Source organism: Anguilla rostrata, chromosome 3 (assembly GCF_018555375.3).
Source record: "Anguilla rostrata isolate EN2019 chromosome 3, ASM1855537v3, whole genome shotgun sequence".
NCBI lineage: Eukaryota > Metazoa > Chordata > Actinopteri > Anguilliformes > Anguillidae > Anguilla > Anguilla rostrata.
Window position 1 is genome coordinate 45,030,900 of NC_057935.1, and position 13,686 is coordinate 45,044,585.

Here is a 13,686-nt window from a genome sequence, read left to right on the forward strand (position 1 = left end):
CAAGTGTTCTTTATCTTACATGTCAGCTTCTGTAATCACATGTTTATATCGATTTTTTTAAAACTAGCTGCCCCATAATGACATTTGAGATGGTATCAACACCAAGGAAGGCTAGCTATAGCTATATTGTAGCTGTTTAGATGTAGCCATGTGGATTTAGAACAGTGATCAGATTGGTTTGCCTGGAACTACTTTCCATAGCGGTACATTCATCAGTATCAACGCACACCTTCCGACCAATCAGAATTGACTATTAACCTAGAGCCCTGTTAATTAAATATATATATATATATATATATATATATATATATATATATATAGTGTTACAGTATTTCTCACATGTATACTGAGTGAATGAACTGGTATTTCACAGCAAATGTGACGCAGATGCCCTTATTTAAATTATCTGCCATGACAATTTTTTTGTCAAGTTGACATTGCACTTGATACTGCTTTTTCAATTCAATAATTACTACATGCTATCACAAATGTTCTATGATTGATTAATGGGAATTGAACAATATCACTATAGGGAAGAAATGTCTATATAGGGGTCATAGGAGTCATGCTTATCTGAGTGCAAGTAAAAGAGAACATTCTAGAAGCGCTTTGCTTAATTTACATGAACTATATATAGACATAGAAATTAGCTTTTTATCACTGTAGGGTACAGAGGACAAAATGCAATTTAAATTTTGAACTGTGAATTTAGACATTCAGGGCCAGCTTTACTATAGAATTGCATTTGAAAACCTGTCTGTGCAAGGTCACCATATATTCATACATCAATATTTACAAAACAGAGTCAATATCACAACTAGGATGTGATTTGCACATCATTCTATGCCTTTTGATACAAAATCTGCAAATACATATGTATAACTGAGGTGAATGCCCTTATACAGGTCAGAGATATGTGATTTACTAAAGCCTACCTTCATTAAAACTCTCCTATTTGAGTGTAGATTTTAGGATCTCCTAAAAGCAGCTTTTCATTTGAAGATATGGCCTAGCTCACATTGTACAAAAGTTAGGTTAATCAGTAGTTCTCTCTCCCAAACATGGCAGCAATCATCAGAGCCAGAAGACACATAAGACAAAGGGAAAACAAAGTACTTTAATCCAAGAATTACCCACTTTCATTTAACCGAACAGCACATAGTGAATTGATACTGCCAAGTTTCGCAGCCACACAATAATTGCACTACTGGAGGACATAAAAAGTGTAACAGGAGCCACACACCAAGATCAATTTCCCTGCCAGCTGTGATGAAGCCATTACTCTCAACCTTACATTTCCTTGCACCCAGGTCTCGCATCAAGATCTTTGAAGCAGCCTACATTTGCAGGAATTTGTACGACTGTCTAAGGTGCTGCATGTTTCATCCCAGTGATTTACGTATATAGTTTTGTATATTTTTTATAATAACCACTTCTCATTTGTTTTGAAATACAATATGAAAACAATGCTTGCTTAACACTCTTCAGAAAAACAATGATATGTGTATTTTAGTAGGGTATAAAATGAATCATTAATCCAGTTTTAGCTTCAGATGCTCTACAACCTTCCCCTGCTAAAAGTTCAGCCATCTATTGCTTCCAACCCACGGCTTACTCATATTAAATGGACTGTTCCTCCTCTTTTTGTATTGGTCTGAATTATTCTTTCCTTGGCTGAAACATCACTTAGGTCTTTTACCAGCATTATGCTCTAGGAATGTTTTTTTTTGTGCATTGCCTAAATTCATTACATAATCTACCGTTTGCTTTGCTATGCCTAATTGATGTAGTTTGTGATGTCACTCCAAATTTCTCTCCTTTCTCTTGGTGTTGTATTTCTATGCTGTAATATTTTATTTTATTTTTTCTCATGGTTGCTTCGCTGCTTGTGCCTGTTTTCTTCATATCCAACTATTGGCACCTTGTAATCTGGATGTGTAAGCAAACCATATTGTTCTGGGTGTCTCCTACCACAAAATTGCAAATGAGGGTGTTTTGTTTCTGTTATTGTGTAATTAGGCCTAAATTGGTAGTTAATTTGTCATTATGTGCAACCGCAACAGAGCCACAATATAGTGAATGATTTTGTGCTGAAACTATTTCCTTTAGTAAATCTGGCTAAATTACAGTAGGCTCTATTCAATATATGCAATGCGAGTCATACTTTAAACCACACAATTGTGTAACTGAACTGAAGTCACACAGTTCTTTACCAATTCAAAAAAATTGCAGATTATTGTGGGGCAAACTGTAAAAAATGTAATAACTGAAAAAGTTATGCTTATTGCAGTGCATTTGAAGGAAAAACACAAATAACAAATAGTAATAAATCCAGGCCTTCAAGTATCTGCATTAAGAATAAGGAAAAATGGACCAGAAGTAGCTCAATAATTTCGTCTGCATGCATAAGCTGGCAAAAGGCAGCACTGCCAGATCTTTTATTGCAAGGCTATGTTAACACACACAATTTAACCCCCAGTATTTAAATGACATATGATGAGGCTTTATTCCTTCTCAGCCATTGTATTTTGCAGTAAATATGATCCATAAATACACATTGCTGAGCTTCCCAATTCCCCTGTAAGCCCATGACCTCTTTATGTATCTACAAATGCATGAAAAACATCAGTGTAAGAACTCACCCACAGTAATGTTCAACCTCTTTTATTTGCAATTATCTATGGGACTTTCAGATGAAATACAAACTCAAAAAGGTGCATATTTCAAAGCTTGTTAAATCTCAGTGACAAATTACTAGAAAATTATTCTAAGAATTATATATAGATCTATACAATCTGGATTCAGGGGATTTAAAGTAAATTATCCTTGCAGAAGAGAATGTTGTCATCTTGCTGAAGAAAAAAAAAATCAAACCCAGCAACAGACCTTTGTTAGACTGTATTGAGTATGTTCTGATATATTGGATTTTGATCTTTATTAGTCATGGGAATTGTTGAGGGAGTTATATAATGAAACATCTAATACAGTATATTAGTGATTTTTTTATATATGAAATAACATCAGTGCTGAAGTGTTGATACATTTATAATAACTTTTAAGCAGAAACCAGTGAAATTCAATTGTTCGCACATAGCCTGGAGTCTGCTGTCATCATTTTTTTGTCCATCTATTCCCAAAGAGCAACTGCCTCTGCCACCTGCCTGTGAGGACAATGCCACCACATTTTCCTCACAGTTGATCCTCAACCAAGTTAACACCAGACCTGTGTGAAATACGTATTTGTTTTGGATTCAAATACTTTTCTATGCTTTACTGATGTTGTCTGGTATATTGGAACCAATGAAATACTCTTGAAAAGTGCAAACCCTGCCTTCTGGTCATATTGGCAGGCTCAATTACACCAGGCAAGATCAATAGAGCACAAAAAAGTATTTGAATCCAAAACAAATACGTGTTTAACACATAACTGTACATAGTGAAGGGGTTAATCACATAGGGCCTAGATTCAATCAACATTTGACCCTCGCTCACAATTAAACAGTCCTGTGATTTCCGCAATTGCCAAAATCAACTTACCAATATGAGGAGAATATTGAGGCAGACTGACCATTTTACCTTCACAGATTAGTGTCTGACTCAAACCACTGCATGCAGGCATTGTTATGCAACTGAATTTATTTCAAAAGCAAAATACATTTACAAATCATTATTATGTTAATATGGCGATATTACACTTTGTATAATTTTGTGTTTGTTATTTTCCATTGCTCACCATCCATTTGCATACTGAAATAGGCCATTGGTCTTTTGAAAGGATCAGTTGCTGTTTGTATTTATTTATTTTAATCAAACTGGCTGCATCGCACAAGGCCATTTAAATTCTGAGAAAAAAAAAATATATTGTCCTTAAGAAGAGGGCCAGCTATCATTTACAAAAGTGTGGCATTTATTGTCATGCCTGCAGTGGAAATTGGATACTTTCCACATTTATTGTCATGACTGGAGTGGAAATTAGACACTTGCCGCAGCCCTCTGACGATCTTGGACTGCAGTCAAACTCATCAGCAGTCAGGCTTTGGTGTGCACACATCAAGAACTTGTTAACAAATTAGGATTGTCTGAAAATATTGAAATTATGACACGATGTCCAGAAGAGCCAGTTAAACCTCTCCGCTATAAGTCCGGTGAAAGCAGTGCAATTCAGAGCCTGCACACTTTTTAACGCAACCAATATTTCTTAACCAATCGCATCAACTCAGTGATCCAAGGTGGGGGGAACTTTCAAACCAATGATTCAATCCCAAGACACATGAAACGCTGACGTGGCGTGTAAAATATGTCACACTTCTGCGAATCACCCACTGAGAACCTGACCAAACTGGCATGTCCCTGTGCTGCTACCGTAAGTGCTGTTCCCAAAAAGTAAGGTGCGAGTGTCCTGAGATTAAGGGCTGCTGAGTGGCTCATCCTGTTAAGGCGCTATTCTAGAGTGTGGATGGGCCCTACAGTCTGTTGCCGTGGCAGCCTCATGGGACTGTGCATAATTGGCCGTGGTGTCAACCAGGGAGGGAAGGATTCAGTTGGATGGCCGTGTAATCGCTCATCAGTGACCTCGGCTGGTGCCCGCTGTCTGCTTGCTCAAGCTGCACATGAGGCATGTGCTTGTCTGTGCTTTCCTTAATTGATAGCAGAGGTCGCAGCAATGAGTGTGGCTGGTGAACACCACTCACCACTCAGCATTCCAAACTGGGGTAAAAAAAAAAACATGACACAGTAGTTCTACTGCGTTGTTGCATCTCAACTGCAGTATGCCAGCTACACCCATGATCAGATCAAAGCAGCTGAGCATGAGCACCCCGGTATATGTCCCCATGATGAGTCAATTTTTTGTACACTAAAAGCCAGGCAGTGTACCACAGGACAGCTTGCACCAATCAGAGGAGAGCTGCTTCCCTCAGTCAGGACAAATGCAAACCTGTAGGCATGTGGTTATCCTTGGAACCCAGACAGTCAGCACAAGAGATCTGAAGACAGCTTCGCTTTGCTCCAGGCACCTCAGCTGCCTCTTCCCTGGATGAGCTTGTGAGGGCAAAGTGGATGAAGAGGAGCGTGGCCCTTGGTACTTATATTTAACAGATCCAGTTTGTCATGGAGGGATAGTGGAGGCAGCTTGGTAGGAGATTACAGGCTCTTTGCAGCACACTGCCAGCTCTCATGGGCATGGTGGAGAGTGAGAGACAAACCCCAGCCATGTCAGGTGTCTGCATACAGCATTTTGTGTGAATTTTACCAGGACACTGGAGTTAATACCCGTATTCTTGAAGACAAAAGACTCCATGTGATCATTAATGAGTCTACACCTCAAAAATAAATTAAAAAGCAAAAAGAAAGACGAAAATGAGGTGCCCTATTTTGACAGTGCAGATGTTGGCAGCAAATGTTAGCACAGATCAAAAAGAGGCATGTCAGAATTAATTTCTATATTTAATGATGCAACAAAGGAAGGTTTTACCCAGGGAATAAGCTGAAGGTGTCTAATCCATTTATATTTTGCTTTTATCAAGTTGGGTGAATAGTTTGATCGTATAGGTTGTGAGACATTTTGTGCAGAAAATTTAGCATATTTTCACTTGCATGAAAGCACAGATACCTTGCAATCTTTTGCTTCCTCTTGAAACTATTCAGTGGTTCACCTATATTGAAACCTGAGATCTGTATAAATTCAAATTTATTTATGTTAAACAATTGTATTAAAGCTTATGTAATTTTCTCTTTGCACTGCAAAATGCCTATGTCCCTAATGAATCAGTCAAAGCGGACCATCTGCAGTGCATTCACATGGCACTAAGAAGGACCTATCTTGCTGAGCACAATATTAATAGAGGATCGGCGGTAGCTTCAGGCAAAATGTAGGTCACCTATTAGTTACGGAAAAGACAGCTCTGCTGTTAGAGAGACAATAACATATGAAGTATCAGTGGCATGGTGGCCATTTGCACTGATTGAAATGATACTTCTAAGAAAGTTCTAAAGCATTGCTACTCATCTGTTTAAAAGATTGCCAGACTGAGACCCCATTATTTTAAGCAGCCATTGATAGATCAGTACAATAACAGTTCCTCTAAAGAATATGGTCGATGTTGTCATTGTACACGGTTTCCTTGGCTAGAAAATTAAGACATAAAAACATAACAATAAATCAAACAACTGGAGAAGCCAATGAATGGAGACTGAATTTGCACTTGAACATGGTCTACTGTTTTAGCAGAGGTTTTTTCTTTTCTTTCAATATACACTGGAACTGTGCAAATGCTCACTCCACAAATTAAACTAAATGTAGGACATTTCAAATGGGAGCCATTATGAATACATTAGAAGCTCTAGAGATGAGCATTGCTCATCAAGGACATTTCCTTTCCAAGGTGCACTTTAATTAAATACAATATCTTTCCCAGTACAATGCCCACTGCTTTTCAAAAAAGTTCTTCTAACAGCAACATTTACATTACATTTTAGACATATAGCAGATACTCTTTTCCAGAGCAACAGTAAACAGTTTACTGACAATATATTTATATAACTGGATATTGTATGATGCAGTTTAGGATAAGGAACTAACCAAGCATACAATGGCAGTGTCCTACACAGGAATTGAAACTACAACATTGATACAAGCTACAAGCACAGTTCACTAACCACTTATGCTACACCGCTTCTCTTTCAAATACTCCTCTGTCCGCATAAAACTAAATTCTCGCCTCAAAAGGCACTTTCATTACTCTGAAAAAAATGAATGTTTGAAGAGACAGTACCTGTTCAGAATGTAGTCTTCTGAGCATGCACTAATAAATTCTAAACTAACAGAAAACATCTGAATTGTAAGATTTCTTTCCTCACAATCCTTGTGTGAAGTATTATTCTGCATGTACATGAAATTAAAGGTGTGACACTCAATGGAAAGCAAGCATGTAGTTCCATGAGTGAGTGTCACTCATGGAACTACATGCTTGTATTATTTGTTATAATAATACATGCAGTATTATTTGTTATGACAGCACCTTGGCTCAGTTGCCTGAGCACAAAGTTCGCCACATACTGTAATCAAGAATTATTATGACAAGAGCCAGGCTGAAATCAGCAGGTCCGAGTTTTGATCAGTGAAATTACAGAGATTGAATACTTCATTGGATTTTCAGCCAGGTCGTCAGTAATTATCGAAGGCCAAAAGGCCTGTCGTATTTCATCAGACTCAGACATCCTGAATTAATATTAGTGCCAAGAAAATCAACGTCTTTCATTTTCATTAAATATCTCATTTGCGCATACAAATGGCAAACCCTTGCTGTGCAAAATTGTTTGTAATTGATCAAATTCTCTTATTACTGAAATGCAAGTACACGGATTCATGCAGCAGCAAAGAAGGACTCAATACATAATAGCAGTTATTGGGATGCGTTCTGTTTGGTGGAAGCAAATGTACTCGCTGGGACATGCTTGCCTGATGTTATAAACATGGTTATGAGGGATTGAGCATAATGCATCAAAAAGAACTAAACAAAATTTCTATTTATATTAATCATAATATCTCACTAAAAAGGGAGTAGGAAACATTATCGACATGCAGTAGAAACAAAAGTGATCAAAAATGCAACTGAAAAAAATGATCCATTCAGTATACCCCCTATCTCAAATGGACAAGCAACAGAAGATTAAATACTGTACATGTATTATAATATTAGACAATTTCAATGATTCTTTATTTAACCGCAGTTAAAATCTTATAATTTGTTGATAGTTTATGTGTTATTGTATTAGAATCACAAGTAGATATCATATGCCCTCTAATGTAGACTACATATAATTTAAAAGAGAGAGAGAGAGAGAGATAAGAGGGAGAGAGGTAATGTATACCTTCCCAAAATAGTATCTTGTTCTAGCTTCAATGGGGACAGAACAAAAGAACAAAGCATAGAGCCAATATAGAATAAATATGGAATAAACCTAGAAGGAATCAACAAAAAAAAAAGGTTCTTCTCTTCTCCAAGACTCAACTCAACTCTAAACGTTCTTCTTGGCAGTCATAAGTAGCTCAGTCGGCAGGAATTCAGGATGCCAGCCCTAACCGTGTGACGCCACGTTAAAGCACTGTAGGGGGTTAGGTTCTCTGCAGGCAACTAAGATGTCCAAAGCACCATAATATTATTATCTCAATCACAATTTTGTAAATTAAAATGTTCAGTTGATATTTCAATTAAATGCAACAAATCATAGCCTTATTTTATTTTATGCCAGGACATTCACCTGGGGTTGTGTGGTGATGCTGGGCCCTCTTTATCTGATTAGTTTGTGTATTGTTGCTTCTTCAGAGAAGTGATAACACCTGTCAGTCATTGTGATTACCATTTGTTTATCTATGAAGACCTCAGCATGTCTTAATTGCCAAAGATGCTTGGGGAAGGGAAAAAGAAATAAACACAGGTAACTTACAACAATGTTTGTTTTTTATGGACTGTGAACAAGTTACCCGCTCTGCTATATGCTATTATTTAAAAACTAGATATCCAACAGTCAGCCATAGAAAATATTACTCTGTATTTTATATAAAACATAAAAACAGATTATAATTGTTCACTTATCACTTACATTTGTGCTTAAACATTACTTTATCATCATAGCATCTACATACACAGTAACATTTCTAGTGTTAATTCCACTCTTAACCAACAACATTTGATGCCGCATTCTATAGTGGGACCAAATTCTGCCCATTAAAAGTTTAATTTAATAATAGTTTAGGGAGAATATATTCACTTTTTATCCCCAGAGAGGATTTCCTGGATGAACTGGACATTCTCCAGAGGTCTCTTCCTGAGAATGGCACTCCTGCTATTCTGCTGGGTGACTTCAAACTCCCACCAGAGAGCACCCGGCTATCCAGTGTTGCCTCACTCCTCCAGTCCTTTACTCTCACCCATTCTTCATCTGTCCCCACCCACAAGCCTGGTAAGCAATTACACCTTGTGTACCTTGAGCTGCTCCACATCCCAACTCATGGTGACGCCCCTCCATGTCTCAGATCACTTTGTTTTTCTCTCTCTCCTACCTACTCTCCCACTACTCCTCAAACAGCTCATCCACTACAACTTTCAGGAGAAATCTCCACACTCTTTCGCACTCCTCCCTCATCTCAACTGCTCTATCTACACTGCTCTTTTCTCTAACCTGCCTGTTGGCCTCATTACCACTACATTAAACTCACCCACACTTGACTCACTTTATCATCTTGTCTCCATACCAGCACAATCATCACCCCCTGCCTATGGCTGACAGAATCTCTACACTTCAGTAGAACCTTGCTGTAGACTACAGAAAGGAGTGGTGGAAATACAGATCCTCCAACAACATGACTTCATACCATACCTTGCTAGCAGCATTCACATCTGCTAACACATTGGCTAAGACTTAATTTTTTCAGTTGAAGATCAGTGCAAGCGTCTCTAACCCACGCTAACTCTTCTCGACCTTCTCTTCCCTCCTCATTCCCCATACACCCCCTCTCACTCTTCTCTTTCTGCACATTACTTTTTTAAAAGATGACTCTCTGGCCTACTGTGAGGGGAAGGGGGCTAATATCTGGAATGCCTTCACTCATCCAGTGATGCCCCCTACTCCCCAGGACAAAACCACTGCTACACTGACTTCCTTCAAGATTCTGGAGGACACAGAAGTACTCCAACCCATGGTCACTCATTGTGCAACCACCTGTTCGCAAGAACCCATCCCATCTGCTGTAATCCTGTCTATATCCAGTGAGCTCCTTCCTCATCTGTCCTCGATCATGAATGCCTCCCTTGCCTGTAGCCATGTTCCCACTGACTTTAAGATGGCTCATGTTACACCACTCCTTAAGAACCATACCATAGATCCCTCTGCGGTCAGGAACTATGGATCTGCATTGCTTTTACCTTCTCTGTCCAAAACTCTTGAAGGAGTAGTCCTTAAACAACAATGATCCTTTCTCCATCAGAACAACCTGCTTAACCCTCACCAGTCCAGCTTTCGAACCGGGTACACGACTAAGACTACCTTCTTGACTGTGACAGAGGCACTTGCCACTGCAAGAGCCTCATCCCTCTCCTCAGACCTGATCCTCTACCTGAAACCATATTACGTAATTACATCACTGAAAATCAATAGCTTTTTTTTTCATGATTCCATATTTTACCACTGAATTTTTTTTTCATTCTGTTATTCAAAGAGCTTGAAAAGATATTTCTCATTGAAGGTCTGCTACTTGATTAAAGGACATGCATAGCTGCCAAAGGGTGTCTAATATTTCTGAAACATTTGAATGTGTGGGGGATTTAAAATGAGTGAAGTGGTTACTCATACACAAAATGGAAGTGTAATTGCATGTGAAAAAGTAACAGTAAAAGTAGAGTTCTGTTAACGTGTGAAAACAGCAAATTAAAGCAGTGCAGTATGCTTTCAGTTGCCGGGGTATAAATAATTACTCAGATTATTCTAAATTGAAACTATATCATGACATGGAAGATTATAAGATACCATGGATAACATTTTTGTTTTAAACAAATTCAGTAAATTCCCTCATCACCAACCTTCATGGGACTAGACATGAAAATGATAAAATTATTTATTTTTTATTTAACCAGGGTAGTAACACTAAGAATGGAATCCCTTTTACAAGTGAGCCCTGGAGCCTACATGTCTTTGAACTATGGGGGAAAACCAGAGTACCGGGAGGAAACCCACTCAAAACATGGGGAGAGCATGCAGACTTCACACAGGGAGGATCTGGCTGGCCGGGACATGGACAAGGAATCTGTTTCTTGCAAGACATCAGTGCTAACCACTGCACCAATGTGTCAGCCAATTAAAATAAGCCTGACAGCTGATGCAATTTCAAAATGCGAATATGAACAACAACAATAATAATAATAATGCATTTATTTTATATAGGGCTTTTCATAGTCTCAAAGACGCTTTACAACACAGGGAAGAAACAATCAACAAAAGATTGATTGAGAACAAATTAATTAATTGAACAAACCATTTTGAAAATACTTATAAATCAATCACATATGGCTGGAGCCCAGTAGTCCTAGCTTGCAACAAGAGCAAAAATATGGACATATTGTTATTGCACTATGGTTGTATAAAGGTTGGTACAGTATAATCAAACTGGCCTGTCCAGCATTTACTTAATTCACGAATGAGCCACAATTATACCTCTGCTTTGACATACAGTACTTGAACACATAACATACAGTATGTTATACATCAGGTTTTACACATTTTATATATACACCTTTCCTTTCACACAGATTAAAATGTACACAAGCTATATATTTATTATTTGCACCATGTGATAGCAGAACATGATTGTGCTATTCATTTCTGAGGAAGGAAGCATTTCTTAATTATCTAATGACATAACAGACCCATATCATTATCTTGTAGTTAAAAAAACAAGTCTCTAAATGAAACCAAGAAAAAGCCAGACATTATTTAACAAGAGGGTTCAATCAAATGCACTTTGTCACGGTTTCTGTGCAGGTAGATCATTTTTCTGTGCCTGCACCGGCTCAGTGGTTAGCATTCCGATTAGCCACTCGGCTAATCGTTATTTTGGTGTGTGGGGACGATTAGTTCGAGCTGCAGATTAGCCACTCGGCTAATCGTTATTTTTGGTTCCTGTGGGAGGATTGTTCCTGCTTGAACATTCCATGCATTCCTGCAGGGTTACCTCTGATCTGTTTCACCTGTGGGTTGCTCACATCTTCCGCTGATTACCAGCCACACCTGTGGCTGGGTATTTAAAGCGTCAGTAGGCAGTGGAACGGTGCTTGAGTGTAACGTGTTTTGTTCTAGCCAGTTCCCTGTTGTATTCCTGAGCAAGGTGTAAGGAATTTAAGAACAAAGAAATTTAAAAAGAATTCTGACTTCAGTTTGTTTGTTTTTTTTGGGAAAAAGGTATTAGGACGGTATAGGTCCAGATTCTGAGGCCGGCGGTTTTAAGGGGCTATTGTGTCACCATTGGGGCACAAACCTTTCTGCCCTTTACTAACCAGTTCTCCCCCCCCTGGTTTTAGTTGGCCTCAGAACATCTTCTGTTTGTTTTTGAAAAGACATTTTCTTTTTCTCAGCTTCGGTTCAAAGTTGTTTATTTTTCATTTCCCTGTTCCTTTATTTTCCTTATACTCCTTCTTCCTCAGTTACCCGTTTAGGGGTTTATTATTCATTATTTGGGATACGTCCCCTAGGAGTATAGCACCCCCTTATTTCGTCTCTCACGAGACTCAGTGGTTACTGGAGTGCCCTTTGGTAACCTATAGATCCCCTGTTTGGTCGTGTCTGGTCTTCACCCTTCCCCGCCCTCACACACTTAACCAGTGTGGTCTTCACAAAGCAGAAGTATGGTAAAACCATTTTAACAAGGTGCAAGCTATAGTGCATGTACCATACATATGGTATCTGCTAAAAAGCTAAACTGCTTAGTCATCGTTCAACAATTGCAATACCACAAAATCCCTGCTGATTCATACATTTGTGTAGAATACTGTAATCCAATAACATTCTACCAATGATTTGTTTACATAAAACATTAATTTATGCAGCCTTGTGATGGATTGGCAGCATGTCCAGTGTATTCCTGCCCCTCGCCCAGTGCATGCTGGGATAGACTCCAGCTCCCCATGACCCTGACCAGGAATAAGCGGGTTAGAAAATTGATGGATGCACACTACGTGCCCAAAATATTAAAAGTAGAACTGGGAAAGTATTTTTGGACTTTACTGCTTTACTGCTAAAGTATGGTGTAACCTGACAACAGGTTTAATGCCATGTTTAATCAATTAAACCTCATTTAACTCTGTGATATAGAAATGCGTGAATTAAATACATTACAAATGTTTTGTTTTTAGGCACATCTTAATGCATACATAATAAATGTGTTTTACTTAGTGTGGGGTGCAGATGAGGCATGCCAACTGAACAAGGTTGAAGAACTACTCTTCACCTCAACACCACCTCCACCCCACCTCTCTACCCATCCACCTCTCTACTCACCCAAACCCTCTACTGACACATATGGAATCCATCAAATCCTATTTATTTACATTATCTGAGAATATGGTCTGGAAAAAGACAGGAGGACATATAGATAATTTTCTCTTGAGGACAAACTATTTTCAGTTGTGCAGGCCCATATAAATTCTAATTTATTACTGGTACATGTTTTCATTTAAACCATTGTGCATAATCACAAACACGCACTCCCTAAATGATTCTGCCACCCACTCAGCACAAGCACATAAAAGGATGAAAATTGCGATCTCAACACAACCTTTTTTTTAATTTTTTTTTTTTTTTTTTAAACTAGCACTCCTTCCAAATACCAGTATATGTGCTGACTAATAGTAGTTCACCCACATCATTTGAGTGTATTAGTATATATGAATTCAGTATTAGCATACTGAAATCATACTTCAGCAAAACACTAGAAAAGTGGTCCCCAAACCTCATTCTGGAGAGCCACGGGATATACTGGTTTCCACTGTTACTCAGCACTTAGTCAATTAAAACACTTTTTTAAACTTTTCCCCCCTATTTTCCCCCAATTTGGAATGCCCAATTCCCCCAGCACCGTTTTCTGCAACCTCTCCTATTGGTTCAAGAGAGAAAGGAGAAGCACAAGGTCTCCTT

At 38.4% G+C, this 13,686-nt stretch overlaps 1 protein-coding gene and 1 long non-coding RNA gene across 3 annotated transcripts in view; one reads left to right on the plus strand and one right to left on the minus strand.

Moving 5' to 3' along the window:
• LOC135250978 (uncharacterized) overlaps positions 1-13,686 on the plus strand; it is a 101,320-nt gene that overhangs the window by 23,676 nt on the left and 63,958 nt on the right. The window lies entirely within an intron of this gene.
• Positions 1-13,686, minus strand: part of LOC135250977 (neuroligin-4, X-linked-like) — an 87,044-nt gene that overhangs the window by 18,843 nt on the left and 54,515 nt on the right. The gene's annotated exons all lie outside the window — the stretch shown is intronic.